Source organism: Cyprinodon variegatus, unplaced genomic scaffold, assembly GCF_000732505.1.
Source record: "Cyprinodon variegatus isolate N-32 unplaced genomic scaffold, C_variegatus-1.0 Scaffold343, whole genome shotgun sequence".
Classification (NCBI taxonomy): Eukaryota; Metazoa; Chordata; class Actinopteri; order Cyprinodontiformes; family Cyprinodontidae; genus Cyprinodon; species Cyprinodon variegatus.
Window position 1 is genome coordinate 563,210 of NW_015150796.1, and position 17,401 is coordinate 580,610.

General features: G+C 37.6%; 1 long non-coding RNA gene across 1 annotated transcript; it reads left to right on the plus strand.

The window, feature by feature from the left end:
• The first annotated feature begins 14,360 nt into the window (after window positions 1–14,360).
• LOC107091559 lies at window positions 14,361–17,214 on the plus strand. The gene is made up of 3 exons (XR_001481531.1): window positions 14,361–14,496; window positions 14,748–14,821; window positions 16,662–17,214. It is a non-coding gene; the product is annotated as an uncharacterized LOC107091559 (long non-coding RNA).
• Window positions 17,215–17,401: the final 187 nt, after the last annotated feature.

Here is a 17,401-nt window from a genome sequence, read left to right on the forward strand (position 1 = left end):
GAGGAGAGGAGAGGAGAGGAGAGGAGAGGAGAGGAGAGGAGAGTGTAATGGCTTTGGGATGTAGGAGGTCCAGGTCCAAAATTCAGGAATTACACTTGTAAAAGACATTGTAATTATACAAACATTACAGCTTGCGCCTTTTTTATTTTACAGATATAAACAAACGGGGAGAGGTGTACCTCTCACCCATAGACTCCTGGAGACAGGCAGCAGCCCCACAGTGATCCTGATGGAATAAGTGGGAGAAGATGGATGTATGGATTTAAACAAACAGCTTTGACAAAAGAAAGACACAAACCACTTTTAAAATTGTTTTTATATAATATATATATTTAGTTAAGTAAATTATTTCCATTGAAAAATCGCAGGCTATTCTGTAAAGTTTAGCCACCAAAGATTCTATTCACAGATTTGTCTTCTGCCATGGAAATGCTATATATGTTTTAAGAACAAAATGGCTGCAACACCGTTTGGGTAGATTTTAAATATTTCTGAGTTTGGGTTTCAACTTGAAAAATAGAGCCAAGGCTTTCATAACATGTCGATTTTCTTTTCTTTTTTTCAAAATGATACAAAGAGGCCAAATAAAATATCTCCTCTCCACTCTGTATCATTTGGTTTATGCTTTATTAGTTTAAGAATGGGAACATTATTAAATTGATAGCGCTTTAAGAAATGATATAGAGTTATCATTGAATTGAATTATATAGTAAAATAGAGCCTGCCCCAATTGTTATTGTGACTAAGTCTTTGGTCAAAGTGGAAATGGTGAACATAGTTAACATTACCTTTCTGTAACTTGTTTTAACTGCATAGCAGGTAAAAGTTGCTGTACAAAGTAAAGTCAGCAAAACAGCCAACTGGTATTCAAATAAACTCACAAATAGCCTGATTTTTACCATCTTAATACTTTTTATTTAATATAGAGGACATCTTATTTAGTTGCTGTGATCATAATGAGTAAACTGAGTTAAAACGACCAAAAATCATACCCTATAGCATAAAGTTTATGTTTGTGGTTTTGCTGGGTTTTGAACTAAACTAGCCGGTTATTTATTTTTGCTTATTCCAAAATCGATTTTCTTTAAACCCTACAACTTCAGATCAATCAGAATCAAACAGACCTGATTAATAAGTGTACAGTTTCGTCAATCATGAGCATGGGAAGTCAGTTTTCTGAAAGCTGAGGATCCCCACTGCTTCACAAAAGATAGCTCTGCTGGGTCCTCCTTAACTGACAAACAGCCGCCTCCACTCTTTCTTTTCAACATGTTTGTCCTACAGGGTTAAAAGAAACCAAACAGAAAAACTACAACTGAGGTAACATTGTCCCTTAGATTCTGCATGGAATGTTTAAGTTGCATTTACAAGACAAAAATATCTTAACCATGATGATCACTACATGCATAAGCCTGTATATTTGATTAAAATAACTTCCAAATTCCCCTTTAAGTGTTTTTTTTTCTTTTTATCTGAGCTCTGAAAGAACAAAAGTGCAAAAATAATTTGAACAACCCAAATTTGAATTTCAATTTGTTTCATACTTTTTCCACATTATATAAGACACATAAGACCTTATTAGAAAATAAACTCATGATCACAATGGAGCTAACAGGCCAATGGTTCGTTTATTCAAGTGTGGCTTTAGATGCACTCCTGGAAAGATTAGAAAGTCTTTAAAATCCAACCATCCCAAAGATAAAACGGGCATATCTGTCACATAGACAGTAATTGCTCTAATAAAGTGAATTTGGTGTTTGACAGGGAGGACACACAGTTTTTTTTGATAAAGATATGAACTGCAGAGTGAAGTGAAGTGAGGAGGGGCAGATGGGGATGAAGAGAGGAGAGCAAGCAAACCGAGCGGAATGATGTGTGGCGCGCGCCCTCAGCACACCATGCAAGCTCAGATATTATTTTTTCATAATTCTGCATGATAAAATTTCATTGTCTATTAAGTAATCCAGCAAATGAGATCCTTTATGAGGGTATAATGAGACCTAATTGCAAAGACTAGTGGAGCCACGTGGAAGGATTTAGGAGGCATTAAGCCGTCGGGTACTGAGCACAGACTGTTACCTAGCCATTACTTTCATAATTCAAGGAGAAAATTAGTCCATTTAAGGGGAAAAAAAACCCTTTGATTCCATTTATTCTGCTCAAGTTGACAGGATTCCAGTTTTCCCCCTTTTGGTTAAGATGCCTGTGCAACAAATGAGGCTTGTAAACCATCAGTCACTCTTTAAATGTTAAATAATAAAAGAGGTGAATATCAGAAACATAAAAACAAAACAAAACATAAAACAAAAAAAACAAACAAACAAAAAAAAAAAAACACAGAGAGGCCTATACTCTCAGTTTGCCTGTTCTTTCCCCTCCACTGCTGTGCACCCTTTAGTGCAACAGTTCCCCTTCACTATTCAGCGCCTTTTCAAACCCTGTTGATGGGCAATTAATCACTGGGCTATTCAGAAACATAAAAAATTCAATTGGATCAAGAATATGATAAAACACTGATTCTTTTTAGAGTATTTGTGAGTTTATACACGGTGGCATCATTTCACTGTATCTGGTTTAACGTCAGAGAGGGTTAATGAGTCTAGATGAAGTAAAAGGAACAAAGTTGTCAAATTGCAATGCTGAAGCCCCCCCATTCACTTTGCATTGCATGCCATATTATACTGTGAAGAAGACCATTAAAGGTTTGTTCTACAAGCGTCATTAACTTGTATAAACGCCCTTCTTTTTTACAAACTTAGCATTGTTGTGCAGAGGATGATTTGCTCCTTTATTAGTCTCCAGGCAACACATACTGAAGAACACTATGGAACCCTCTGTATACATTCAAGTGGCAAAGGGGGGAATGAACAATGATCCCATGGATGACATAATGTCACGCAATGACTTTTCATTAGCAATTATCTGTTTGATGTGAACAGCAGCTGCAGCGGCTTCTCCCCATTTTGGGGTCTGCAGGAGAAAAGAGCAGGGCAGAGAAAAAGAGACTTGTTTGTGAATGGCATCCTGCAGGAGTCTGGGGGACCTGACGGTGTCCATGAATGTGGAATTTAATTTATATCACAATGAATAATTGGGTTTGTATGCAAAACTGAGTTGAAAATAATTACATGTTAAAGACTGTGACAGCGTAGAAAGGAAAAACAAAGCACTCTTTTTAATGTCTCCTGCCAGGAGTTTCATAGTATTTTGAGATCAATAAGGTGCAGAAAACATGGATCAGGAAGGAGATTCTTTAGTATCAGAGGACTGTTCTGTTGCAGATATATCCTTAAATCTTTCTACAAACAGCTCCAGTGATTGGACGCAGACAACATCATTAAGGAGCCCAGGCCCTCAGCCCTTTAGAAAACTAAAGTGACAGCGTCAGTGGAGGAAGAGGTTTCTGAACAAAGCCAATGAGGGCCCCGTTGATGGCCTATAGAGATGTCCTGCACCAGGCTCCCTCTAATTAGAGAGACGCTCCTCAGTCTCACATAGCCTTTCAGTGCAGACACTCCAGACTGAAGTGTGTCCCCCGTGCCCAAACGAGTGTGTCTGGACGTCCACACTCAATGCTGCATGGATACGAGGCTGCGCTTCATGGCTCACACAATCAAGGAGTGCCGAAAATGAGATAAACACCGACTGATTGCGATGCTAAAGTTCATGGAGAAACATCTTTATTGAAGCTTATTGTTGAAACTGATTTGTCCCCATATCTCCAATTATTTCCAAAAGACTAAGCAAATGCCATTAGAGGGATGGCTCAGAACAGCCCTTATTTCAATCTGTTCTTGCTTGAATTGTCAAAGAGTCTTGAGTTTCTGTCGGTATTGTAGATAAGAGGCGTCCCCATTGTTGTTTACTTTGCAGTACATCTTCGTTATCAGCTGTAAGGGCTCATTACTGGGCCCCTCACTGGTTTCAAAGAAGATCAAGATGCTGTTTTGCTTCTGTTAATGAATGGCCTTTTAGGAAAACTAGGGCGATGCCTGCTAACTTTAGAAGAGTATTCCAAAGCCGCAAAAAATCATCTGAATTTATTTCACATAAAAGTAAATGCTGAGCCAAACCTGGAATGTTTTCAGCCTTTGTATGAGCTACTGACCTCCAGTTAAACCTAAATTAAGAAAAGGGTATGAGAGGAGGCCCTGGGCACACCAGTCCCAGCTCATTTTAAAAGATGTGATATTGTAGCCTCTTTTTCTCCTGCTTGAAAGGGTTGGGAAATCCCAGGGATTGAGCTTGTGTGCTGGAGCGGAAGCAGGCTAGAATAGGTGTCCGGCCGCGTCTTTTGTCGCCAGCCAGGCCCATGAATGGACATAGGCCGCAATCATCTTCTGTCTTCTGTTTTTCAGCCTGTGAAAGAGCAAACAAACCAAACGTTTTTCATCTGTATGTCATCTGGACCTTTTCACACCTGTCAGTCACTCTGTTGTAATACTGGGAGTTTCCTTTCTTTTTAGAAAACGTACCAGAATCGTATTCTTTTATATCCTCGTGCATATGTGCAATACGTCTTCAGCATTTACATCCCTGAAATGTTTTACCTTTTATCTTGTTTTAAAAAAATTGTATTTAATAACCAGCACCAAATTTTAAAACGAAGGAAACTGACAATGGTTTATAAATGCATGGTAAATGCACCAAGCATGCTTGGTGTGAGGGATTACCATCGAGTCAATGAGTCAATCCAATCAGCTGGTGTTTCTTAGAGAGAAAACTTTGAACCAATCTGACTGGATGATCTGGTTGAATGACCTCTGTAAAGTGCCTTAGGATAACCTTTTTTTGCGATTCGGTGCTATATAAATAAACTGAATTGAAATTAAATGTATGATGTTGCCTTTCTTGCAATACGTCTTTTGGAGTGTGCCATGAAAGTAATATTTGCTCAACTGTACTTAGATCTGTTCTTTGGGCTGTTATGAAAAGTCTTCATTCTAAGCCATCTCTTCGGAGCTACAATGTCACTTGGGTAAACTTTGATTAAAGTATTTTAGAGAACAGCTAGATTATAATTAAAATAAAATTAAGTAATTGTAGTATTTCTACCAGTTAGGACACTGGACTTTATTCTAAGGAAACAGACTAAAGGGGGCTAAAATGAAATTATCATAGTTTATGGCATTAAATTGTATTGGTCGATTATATAAAGTCTAAATAAAATACAATAAAGTTGTGGTAACTGTGTCTCAAATATGAAAAAAGGCAAAGGTTATGAAAGCTTTAGTGTGACACCATATCCACAGAGGACATTAAAACATGTTGCTGTAATTTTAATGAGGATCACATCTGGATTAAATGTTTTGCCAGAATTGCGTTGTTGCTTGTTGCATCTACATTCTTCCAACAACATTTTTTCACACAAACACTCCAATTAACTTTCTGTTTGAGATATTATCCTTGCTTTCTCATCCATTATGCATTCAATAAAAATGTTTATAGAAAGCCAGACTGTCTGTCAGGCTGCATTCAGGGCCTGATTTGATCTCATTTGAACAATCGATCCACCTCTCTGTTTTGGTCTTTGTTACAATTTCTGGTATTATAATCTTCCTCTATTTCTAAATTTTGTATGAAAATGCCTTTGGGAGAATATGATTAATTCTTCCTAAATATTTATAACTGTAAAAAAAAAAAAAAGCTGGTCTTAAAGGCTGCTAAAAAGTGCTGTGTTCTTCTTTTTATAGTTCGTCTGTTTTGAAACTGGCTCAGTTTTTCAGATTATTCCCTAGCAGCTGTTCTAAACATTGTTAAACTTTTATTTTCAATATTTTGAGAGAACAAGATGAGCTTACAAAATCATGTGAAGTAGGTTATCTTAGAAGAAACATGGCAGACTCAGTTCACAAAACCCATACTTGATTGATGGATTTTTTTGGCGTAATAATGTAGTCTAATTAAAAAAAAAATATATATATAAATTCTGGGAATGGTGCATAAATAAATGCTTTAATTTGTTTTATTTTTCTAATTTAAGATAAAAATGATCAAACTGAGGTCATTTCTAAAAAATGTATTTTGCATAGATCAGATTAACAAAAACAGAAAATACAGACAACAACTAGTGTCTGGGGTTCTGTGGGGTTCTGTGGGGTTCTGTGTGTACCTTATTCAGATCTCTGGTTACCAGGAGAAAGTATATCTTGAAATGGATATTTTTCTCACATTTCTGATCTACAATATTTATCTTTAGATAATAATAAGATGTTATTAAAGGGCTCCTAACATTGGAGTCTGACATTTTATGTGCTATTATCAAACCAATTTAATAAGAAAAGTAGAAATGCAAGATGTTTCATTATGACACCTACTGTAACAGAACAAATACATTATGCAGCAGCATACTAGTGTTTTTAGTATCCATTTTTGAACAAACATGTGTTTAACCGGGTTTTGGGATAAAATATCTGAATTCATTTTAGAAATCAACAACATGTTATTGAATCTTGATTTATAAAGTGCCCTGATCATAAGTAAATATTTTAAATTGATCTGTTTGTGATTCAACATGTTAAAGCTGCACCATTTCTGTACAGAAGTTTATCTCATTATTTAGTGGCCACAGAGATCTATTTCAGTATGATTGCATATGGACTTTCAGCATTAGATGTGGGGTTAATTGATACTTATACCAAGTTTAAAGCAATTATTGTTTACACTACATATATTCTTCATAAATATAAAGAAAATATTATTTATAATACTCCAAGCATCCAACAAACCCAGAATCTAAGAAAACAATTACATGGGTGAAAAGAATGAAAGCAGTTTATCTCAGTTGGTATACTCTAGCACATACATGATACAAAAGGATCTTTTTTTATCTGTAGCAACATATGAAATATTAATTATTCCACCTTTCACTAGCAACACTTACTTGCTTTTAATATTTTTATGATAAAGCCTTAGACAGTGGATTAATACAATAATCTTACCATGCTTTCTGAAATATTATGCTTTCTGTCCTCTTTCTGTGTTTTCATTTCAATCTGAAAAACTGACACGAAGAGAGGACAGTTAGTCTTTGGCACTCAGGCTTAAAACTGGTGGTGGAGTGGAGATAGATTAAGTTGGTCAGTCTGTAGACTGCTGGTTAGTGAGACATTATGCTGAGTTTTACGGGGAAATCCAGTGGACTGCATGAGCTGATAATAGAGCTTCACTCAGGGACCTGGAAGATGGAAGTCCAGTTTGGATAACACAGGTTGAGAGAACCTGTCCATGATGAGCATGAAGCGACAGTGGAGAGAAAAACTCCCCGTTGGGAAGTAACCTCTGGCAAAACCAGGCTCAACATGGCAGTCTTCTGTCAGACCAGTTGAAATAAGACGTGGAATGCAGTAAGAGTCCGGGAGGAATGAAACTCTGATGAAGTTGTAGCTATGATGATGGAGGAGGGGCTGGAGGTGGGTTGAAACGGGTTCATCTTAATGAAGTCACACAGCACAACCACTGCCTGCGCAGCAGGCAGCAGACAAGTTGTGGATCGGAGGCATTTTATTATGAACTTTGGATGCTGATTTGGCTTTCGTGGAGGTGTAGTTCAAAGCTGACTGGCTTTGTCGCGGGTGGATGTAGGAGAGCAATCAGTTTCTTCAGTTGAACTTCCGCCTAGGGTCCATTAGTTTGCAGATTAATTAGTTGAGTGGAACGGACAAATCTGTTTTGTTGCATCAGATATCACACTAACAGGCGAGAGCAAGTACAGTGCCTGCTGGTGTAGTTTGGTAACTAGAACAAAAACCTTTTCAGCAGGTAAGCAGCATCAATCTCTGTGTAGAAATAACGCCTCATAGAACAAACAAGGGATTACAACCTAAGGAATCTTTTCCATGTACAGGACACAAACAAATGAATAATCTAAAAAAAAAATAAAACTTAAAATAGATTATCTAAACTGTGCATAGCTTTAACATAATAACTGAAATTATTTAAACCAATATTATTCCTCTGACTTTTATTCATTTATTTTCCGTGCCCCATACTCTAATGTATGGTAAATCCTAAATTAATAATTTTTCTCAGAAGATTAGTAAATTCCTTTTTTCCATTGCAGGATAGTTGAGTTTTCTTTTCTACAAGGACAGCTAACCTAATTAAATTAAAGTAACAAATTGGACAGGCTAGAAGAGAGTTAAGGATCCAAATACTGATAATTTCACCTTCATTTAAGACTTTTTAAACCGTTTTCCTTTGGGATGTTTAATCTGGACCACCAGTCTCAAGTTATGCTTGTGTCAGGGATGTATAAAGAAAGCTTCGACAATTTTCACTTTTGTTTTTTTTTTTTTTTTTTTTATTTTACCTCAGGCCTATGCTGTTTTGGGATTATTTAAATAATTTAGGGGGAAAAAAAATAATTAACCAAGTAAATTAAAAAGATTTTTTTAAGGACATGTTTTGTAAAAGATTAGTTAACAATTATGGTAATAGTGGGACGAAAGTGGGAGTTTAACGTTTAAATGATTATAGCAAAACCAACCAGAGTGACCTATGAAACAAAAGAGGAGAAAAATAGCAACAACTGACAAAAAGAAAAGCATTAGAAATAAAAACAACAAAAAAGAAATAATAGAAAAACATATATTAGATTAAATATATCTATGGGATTACCATGCTTCAAGAAGCAAGTGGAAATGACAAATTTTTAGCTACTGTCTCCATAAATGCTTTACTCATGTGTTTATCAGATGTAGTTGTCTAGAGAGAGAATGAAAATGTTTTTCTAGCTTCAAAGTCATCACAATCAGTATCGATGTTCAAACATTTCAAACTAAAACTTAAACCTAGGATCTTATAATTTCACATTATTTTATTATTATTATTGTTATTTATTTTTTTAAATCACCTTGTCTGGACCAAAGTAAGTTAATATAAGTTTAACAAGTTCTCCTTTCACTCTGTTTATGTTTCCAACTCGAGTGGGTTTCCTTTGAGCGCACTGAGACAGCTGAGGTCAGGGCCAAGATCTTCTGTCTCCACCGTCCCAGTTCTGTGCCAGCCAGATAAAAGGAGAGACTGTTTGCGGGTTGTCTGAGCTTTTTGTGTTTGCACAGAGTCACAACCTAGAGAGGGGTCGAGGGGGAGTTTGAGGGCAACTAACCAGGATTTGTATGCAGAATACATCGCGCAGGCACCCCCTCTGGTACACTCTATGTCCTCTCACCTGCCTGCTGCAGTAAATCATGGAGCTATCAAGTGAAGCGTGTTGATGAGTCTGCACGTGCAAGAGCTTTGCTGCACCTGTCGATTCAGCGCTTGCATGCATGTGATTAATAAAGAGTGGATAAAGGGACCTTGGTGTGTTTTTTCCATTTTTTTACATACTAGTTTTACCTCCATATGATCAGAGTGAAAGTCTGTAAGGAAGGTATCACTCAATTTTGTTTGTAACCATCTAAGTGTGTGCACAGGTCTCGGTGTTAACTGCGATGATTGAAACAGAGGTAGTTTGGTGTCAAACAGGAGGTCTGCAGATGCCCGTCCGGCTGAGAGCTGCAAGGTCCCCCCTTTTGACAAAGTATCTATTCAGAGTCAATGAGCTGGGTCAAAGCCTGCACGTCAGGCTGCAGCTCGGCCTAGCACTGGGGCGGTCCAAGAGGTCAGTCTCATTCACATGGCGCTGTCATGCAAATGAACCCACCCACGCTTAAACAACTCTTGGAATTTTTATGTCTGCTCTATGGCCCTTTTTCCCTCAATTTCTCTCTTTTCTCCTCATTTTCCTCACTCCATCTCTGCCTCTTCTCCTTTCCAAAGCTTTCTCCCCTGTATTCACAAAGTCATTGACCAGACATTCAAAGCTTTTTAAATTGACCAGGGTCATTGTTCCTGGAGTAAAGTAGGAGGGCTGGGGAGATGGAGAGAGGGAAAGTGTAAAGAGGAGTGGACTTAAATATACTCCGCTCTGAAAGTAGTTAGATCATGTTCTTTTCATGGTCCGATTAGAATCAAATCGATCCCCCCGCCCTTCCTGACACTTCGTGTTTTGAAGAGGATCGACCAAACAAAGATTTCCCAGCTCAGACAGGAAGAATGAATGACTGATCCTGAATGCTAAACACGCTCTTAAAAGTGTCATTCTGCAGCAGGACAATAACCGAGAGAGTAAATTTGTTTTTGCTGTGTGAGAGATGCTAGTGCGGACAAAGAAAAGTTATCACTCCTGTACTGATGGGATATCTAATAAATTCTATGATCTTCAGCATACAAATAGAAGACAATTTAAGTACATTAAACGTAACCTTGAAAAAAAAAAACATGTTTTCCAATTAGAAATGTATGATTTTATATAAATTTCCTGAGTGTGCGTTTCGTACAAAGTAGAGAGGAAAGTGGAAGGAGGTTAGTCTACTTCAGAGAGATGGATGCAAAGGGTAACCAATTGAGGGTTTTGTTCACCCTGAGACCATTTTTGCACCTGCTACTTCAATCTCAAATTCAGTCAAAAGCACTGTAAAGTTTTCAATTTTACCATAAAAAAATAAACTAGTTCTCTAAGAGATCTTTTTCTCGCAATTTCATTCCAAGAAATACATAAAAAACATCAGAATCCTCTGATAAGCATGCGACTAAAAGATCATTTTCTTTTGATTTCTGAGGAATTGAAGAATCTATTTCAATCTTGTTAAAAACCAGATAAAATTATTTTTTTGATCAGCAAAGTAGATAAAAAAAACAGTTATGATCAAGTACTAATAATATTGCTGTTACTTGAATAAAGTATTAAATATTGTTTTTTTTATTTCAGTTTTAACATTACCCATTGTGTCTTTATGATTGGCTGAATAACAAAAGCCTCAAAAAAGACAAACCTCTGAAAAGTTTACAGAGTATACTATAAAAGTATACACATCAATTATTTTTTAAAAACAACTGAACTTAATAAAAAAATATATATATATTTTAACAACGCAAAAACGATTTTTTTTTATCGTAGTGATTTTAAAATATTTACATAGAAAGGCTTTTTCCTTCGAGTAATAAAGAGGTCAACATTTTTCCTAGTTAAGTCCATTGTTATATAATTAGTTGTATTTGTTGCTGCTGTTGCTGTTGTTGCTGTTGCTTTGTTGCTAAGTCAGTAAGTAGTCTTGTTTTTTTTTTGCAAATTTATAAAAATAAAAGTAGGGTTAGATAGTAAGATAATACGGGTTAGATAGAAGATAATAAATTAATAAATTTGAGTAATATCATAAGGAGGAATTAGAATTTAAGAAAACGTAAAAAAGTAAACATTAACTATTTATTTCCTATTTATCTTTACATATAAGGCTTTCAAACGCTTGAAAAAAATAGCAATTTTTTAGGCGAATAACAGAAAACATAAATAGTTGCCAGCTGAAAAGTTAGAAACAGGAGAAACACTTTCTTTTTAAAGTAAAAGCACATTTAAGCAAGGAGTGTTAACTGATTCCCAGATAGTAAAGGTGAAGAGCAGATTGGAAGGATATTTAAAGAGGGTTTATAAATGTCACTAACAACTGAGTGAATAATGCCTTTACAAATGTAATGCATGAAAAGAAATTAAGAATAAACACAGTATGGAGTCAGTATCTCTAAATAAACTATGTAACATTCTGGAAAAACAAGCAAATAAATATGATTATTAACTCATCAAGAAGGATGATTAAAGGTGGTAAAATAAAAGCCAAAAATTGTCGAATTAAAATGTACTTTAGTAGGGTCCTGTATATCAGAATCAGAATATAACAAGAAGAACAAGAAGAACATCAGTAATAATTTTACAATCAGAAGCAATAAATAGGTTGTACTAGGAAGAAAAATACACAATAAAAAAAAATTTATTTATTTTTTATTTCATTGTTCCTGTTATAAAGTAAAACCTTTCATGGATTGAGGATGATTGTATTAAAAATAATGTTCAGTTCTAAAACCCAAAATATTACCCTTTGGGTTTCCCCAGAGGAGCTGGGCCAAGTGGCTGGGTAGAGGGACTTCTCCCTACTGAAGCTGCTACCCCCACGACCCGGGAGTAAGTTGCGATAAATAATAAACCTACTGGCTTTGAAAGTTTACAGTGTTTGGTACACATCGCATTCTGCACATTGTGAAGGACAGCTTTCCTTTCCCATCTATATAAAAACCTGCCCACATTATTTTGCTGAAACATTTTGTAATTTAGACAGTTTGGTTAAAGTTTATGATTTGATGGATTATTAAGGTCTAATTTAAAACAATTTAGTAAAATAATACAGTTAGAATTATAAAAAGCTTTAATGAAGGAAACTAAAGATGAGGGTGATGGCAAAGCTGTCTTTTAATCTCAACAGCGGAATATCAAAGATAAATGTAAACAATATCAGTTGTTATATGCAAGAAGCGAAAAATGATTTGCCCTTTTAATATTAATAAGAAGAAGGAGAAATAACAATTCAGTATTATACCAACAATGCTCTAAAATCTGAAATTGCCAGTGTCATGAACAATTTTGATCTTAACAATCAGTCACCAGTACAGACCTAATTGTATCTTATTAGGATATTTTATTATAGGCACGCAAAAAGCAGTGCATCATTGTAAGGTGAAGTAAAATAATGAAGTGAGCCGTGGGCTTCTGCATCCTTTTAGCCTGGATTCCTTAAACACCTGGCTGGTGGAGGGAGGTCAAAGCAGGGACCTAGGGCAGGTTGAGGCCAGGTGTGGCTCAAAGTTGTGTAGGAGCATGCATATGTAGTTGAGGGGTGTCTCCTCAGAATGATAGATGGGCCAACGAGATTTGCATTTGGATGGGATTATGGCCCATGGCTTAGAATAGTTAGAATGAGTTAAAATAGGATAACAGGATCTTGGGAGGTAGCTAGGAATGTTGGGGTGAACAGCAGAGATCTGGTAGTTGATGCTAGGGCCTGTGTCATGCCTACATTTCTGGCTGGCCCTGTTAAACTCTGGGTTCTAGGATGCTGGCTGCTGTGGTCACTTCACCTGGCTTGCACAGGTTTTTCGTAGTTGCCTCACTTTGACACACCTTGGTGGTTTTCTATCCTGCCATTGCTTAGTGCAGGTACAAGAGGAAATCCCACTGCAGTAACTGTGCCAGCTGGTCAGGACTTGCAGAGTGGGGGTGGCCTGGGAAGTTGCAATGGGACCATGGAGATAGCCACCTTTTGGCAGGATGTTGTCTGTCTGATTGCTCAAACTGGTTCCAAAAAAGTGAAGTGTGACCAGTTTTTCCTTCCAATCAAAAAGTAGCACACCAGACTCTATTCATCTCATCAAGTCTTCATGTTAACACTGGACTCACTTGATGAGATGACTGGAGTCTGGTGTGCTATTGCTTGGTTTGAAAGTAAACCAGCAGCCACACAGCCCTTTTTGGTGCCAGTTTGAAACCCCTGCTTTGAGAAGTCAATTTATTAGTAAACAAGGTGGATATTTGTCTTACATGGTCTCAGAATCGGTACAGTTCCTTTGTGGTAGAGGAAAATCAGAGAACAAAAAGCATCATGAAGACCAAGGAACACAGGGAAAGGAGGGAATTGTTTGCATCGGTTATTAGGTAATCAAACTACAAAATGCTTCAAATGTTATTTTTCAATAATCATTCAATATTTTAAAGAATATGTCACAAAATCAAATCTGTTAAGGCATGGCCATTAAGCTAACTGAAAGACAAGTCAAGGAGAACATTAATCAGAGACAAAGCTGAGGTCTTGGGAAACCTAGGTGCCAAAATTCACAAATCTGTTTGATATATTGAGATTTCTGACCCAAAACACATTGAGTTTGTTAACAACCCTGTAAAACTGATGCTCAAAGATCTTCCTCAAATCAAATCTGAGTGAACTCCAGTTATACTTACTAGCTATACTTAGCTAACTTGAGACATACTTAGTAAGTAGTACAGTCATACCCAAAAAGTTTTTCTTTACACAGAATGAAATCTTTGCAGAATGAAATCATGTCCTTTGATTGTACATTTATCATTTGCTACTTTGCAGTGGTCTAACACACAACATACATTTGAATTTGTTGTTGCAAAGTTATAAAATGTGAAGAAAATATTATACTATCACATGAATGGAACAACTTGATGCTGTGTGCTGTTTAGGGGTGTATAAGGGAGTGTGAGAAATGTAATCTTTATGTTGTTTGCAATGAAATTTACTTAAAGACAATCTTTTATTCTTTGGTTGTTTCTATCATCCTAACAGTTATGTCTGCTGCATTACAAGAGCGACCTGACATTAAAGTCTCATGCAAAATTACTGTTTGTGTACTGCATCTCAAGAAGCCAAACAACTCTCGTAAGGTGAAGGGACAGAGGGGTGGGACCACCCTGCAGCTGCCCCTCTTCGCTCCCACCTCATCTCTTCATTCCCTCTCCTATTCATCCCGCAGCTGCAGTCCTTTGCCCCTCTCTCTCTCACTCCATCATACAAAGTTTTCCTCTCTCTCTGTTTGTCTAAAAGACACAAAGATGGATGGAGAAGCTCCTGGAATGGGCTGCACAATAGCTTATGCCACAAGGTGAGCAGCCTCAGCTGCATACGGCCCTTTGCTGCCTTTTTTAACTTCAGCTATGCTCCTCTCCTGGTAGGAGAAGAAGTGTGTGAGGAGGAGGTGTGGGGGGAGAGAGTTTGAGCGGCACAGTATGGCAACAGATGCTTTTGTTCGGCCAAAAGTCTGAAAGGGGGCCTTAGGTGGGGGGCTTAGCGGTGTCAGAGCATAGAGTCATTTTTCTCTCCTTTTTCTCTCACTCTGCCTCTCTTTCTCTGCAGCCACCTCTCCCCAGCTGTGGCTGCCGTGGAGACTGAGCAAGAGGAAATGTGAGGGCAACGGCATGATGGAATACGTAAGTGGGGCGCGCGGTTTTGGCCTGTTTTGTGGGCGACTTCATTAAAGGGTCGTTTATCTGGCCTGTGATCCCATTGTCCGAGGCCTTCTTTATCGGCCCCTGGGTGTCAGGGGGGCGTAATTGGCCGATTGGCCATGGTCTGCACATGCTGAGGTGATTTATAAAGCTGTGAATGGACCTGACTTCTCTCAGGGCTGTGCTCCCTCAAACGTATTGGAGATACGGAGCTGCAGCGTAACACTGACCAAACGCAGAAGAAATGTGAAAAGGATGAAACGTCCCCAAAGCTCTTTGTGTGAGTGTGAAATTAGAGGCTTGAATAAAAGGCCTCTGGAATCACTCTTTGCCTTGTCATCTATTTTTTTCTCCACCTTCATAGTCCTTTCGACTTTGTTGTTTCACCTCTTTAGTCTCTCCTTTGCCAGGGAACTCTAGGTCTTCTTTCATGAAGCACTCATTTCTTTCTATTTTTTATCCATGCAATCACAGTTGCAAGCTGTATTTTAGCTTTACTCCAGGAGCACATTATGTTCCAGTCAGTGAAAAATGTAGTGAAAAGGCAAGATAGCTTTACTTGTCAATGTATTTGATAAAAACACAATAAATCATAACTATTGCAACAAAACAAAAAATTTGCTTTATTATTAGTTATTTACAGCAAAGTCAGACATTATAGACATAAATACAATTTTCAGATGTTGTGTTGTTTGATAAAAAATATAGCAGGTTTTTTGCAGGTGGGAGAATTGCATGGCTTTGTGTGGTTCTCTGGTAAGCTGAGCTTGGGTTTTAATGACCTCCTAATTAAAGCAGGCCCTCCTCTCAGTGGGCTGATCATGTAGGCAAGGTCAGGGGTCATTAACAAGGCTGCCGGTGGCCAGAGTTCCTGCCCAATGCTAATTGCCCCTTGCAAAATACACAGTTTATCACAACATGATCTCTCTGGGTAACGTTAACAGTTCATTTGCTTCTCCAAAGGAATTTAATTCTCCATTTTAATCTTTTTTATTTGTTTACTTGTTTAGTTAAGAGTGAGTACTGTAGTGTTTGAGCTGTCAGAGCAAACAAAGACTGGCCTTATCTCTAGAGAACTCCTTTATTGTTCTTGAACAAACCCAGACGTGGAGTTCATTAGGACCAGATTACGTGTTTACCTAGAGGCTGGAAGAGAAGAGCTTTTAGTGTTTGTGGTCTGCAAACATGTGCAATCTAACAGGAGGATTCCCAGGAACAGCTTCAGCTTTAAAGTGTCTGCAGTACCTTGAGAAAATGTTTCACATTTTGTCACATTTTAAGAGTACACCTATGTTAATTTAATAGAATTTTAGTTCATAGACCGACAAGCAGCTTGACATGAATACAAAACGAAAGGGAAATGATCCATACAGAAGATAGTGCTCTTTGGGTCGGATGATGTGTCCATGGGTGAGAAACTTCACCCACATTGTTTACTGCTGCTGGTCAGAGGGTCCAGTGGTACCTCTTCACGGCAGTCTTGCTTCGGTCAGTGAGCCCCATGGCAGCAGTGGCTAAAATGCAGCTAGCATCCACCATTGGTGTGAAAATGTTTTCATCAATAGTTGAATAACTCATTGTAGTATATGGCGTTTTGGAGTCCTGTGAATTAAAAAAGTCTCTATAAAAGAACAGGCCTTTTCTAGTTTCCTTGTGGATTATTTCTGTAGTTGCTACAGGCTTTTGGGGTATGTCTCTGAATTATATTTCAGTCTGATTTTCTTTGCTTATTGTTTTTGCAATGTGCATTATATTTCTAAATGTACTTCCTTGTCTACTTTTACTCACATATGATTGTTTATTTCCCTTCCATTTTCTTCAGGTTTATCCTCGGTTGTGTCACGGAGGCAGCAGTCTAAGCAGGGATGTCCGGATTTCCCGATCCACACAAACCTCCTCCAGGGAGATCACATTGTGACATTTTTAATTCTCAAGGTTAAGTATAATGTTATCCCAACATGAGAAATGATATACTTTAGTTTTCTAAAAGCTTTCCACAGCAAATAGTAGTTAGTGTTCACGTCACGTATCATAATGTAATTCTAGAGGTCCAATTTTTGCGGTTAAAAGTTCTGCTTTATCCATCAAAAATTACTTTTATGGGGCATAGCTCGGAATATTGCAGACCAGTTAATTTCATTCATCTCTGTCCTTGTCGCTTTTTGCTCTGGAATGCAGTCATGCAACTTTACACAGTGTACATTTTAGTCAGGCATCACAGCACCCAAATGATTTGCATTGCATTTATTATATGGCTTGGATACAGAAGCTTGGTAAGAGAAACCAATTCATTTATGCTGCCTCTGCACTGGTTTTTAAGTAATCTGAAGAACACATCAAGCTTGCCTCTGCACCTTTGGTTGCAATCTGTGACTTTGTCTAACCAGTATTGCACCGATACCAATATAAGGTGGGGCCCCGATCTAGCACAAAAATGGTGGCATCAGTATCGGCGAGTACCAACAAATAGGGCACCAATTACATTTTGAGAGCCAAAGGTTTATTCAACTATTGTCACCCATTCCAGGTAGGCAATAAAAAGTTCTACTGGATTCACTTTGT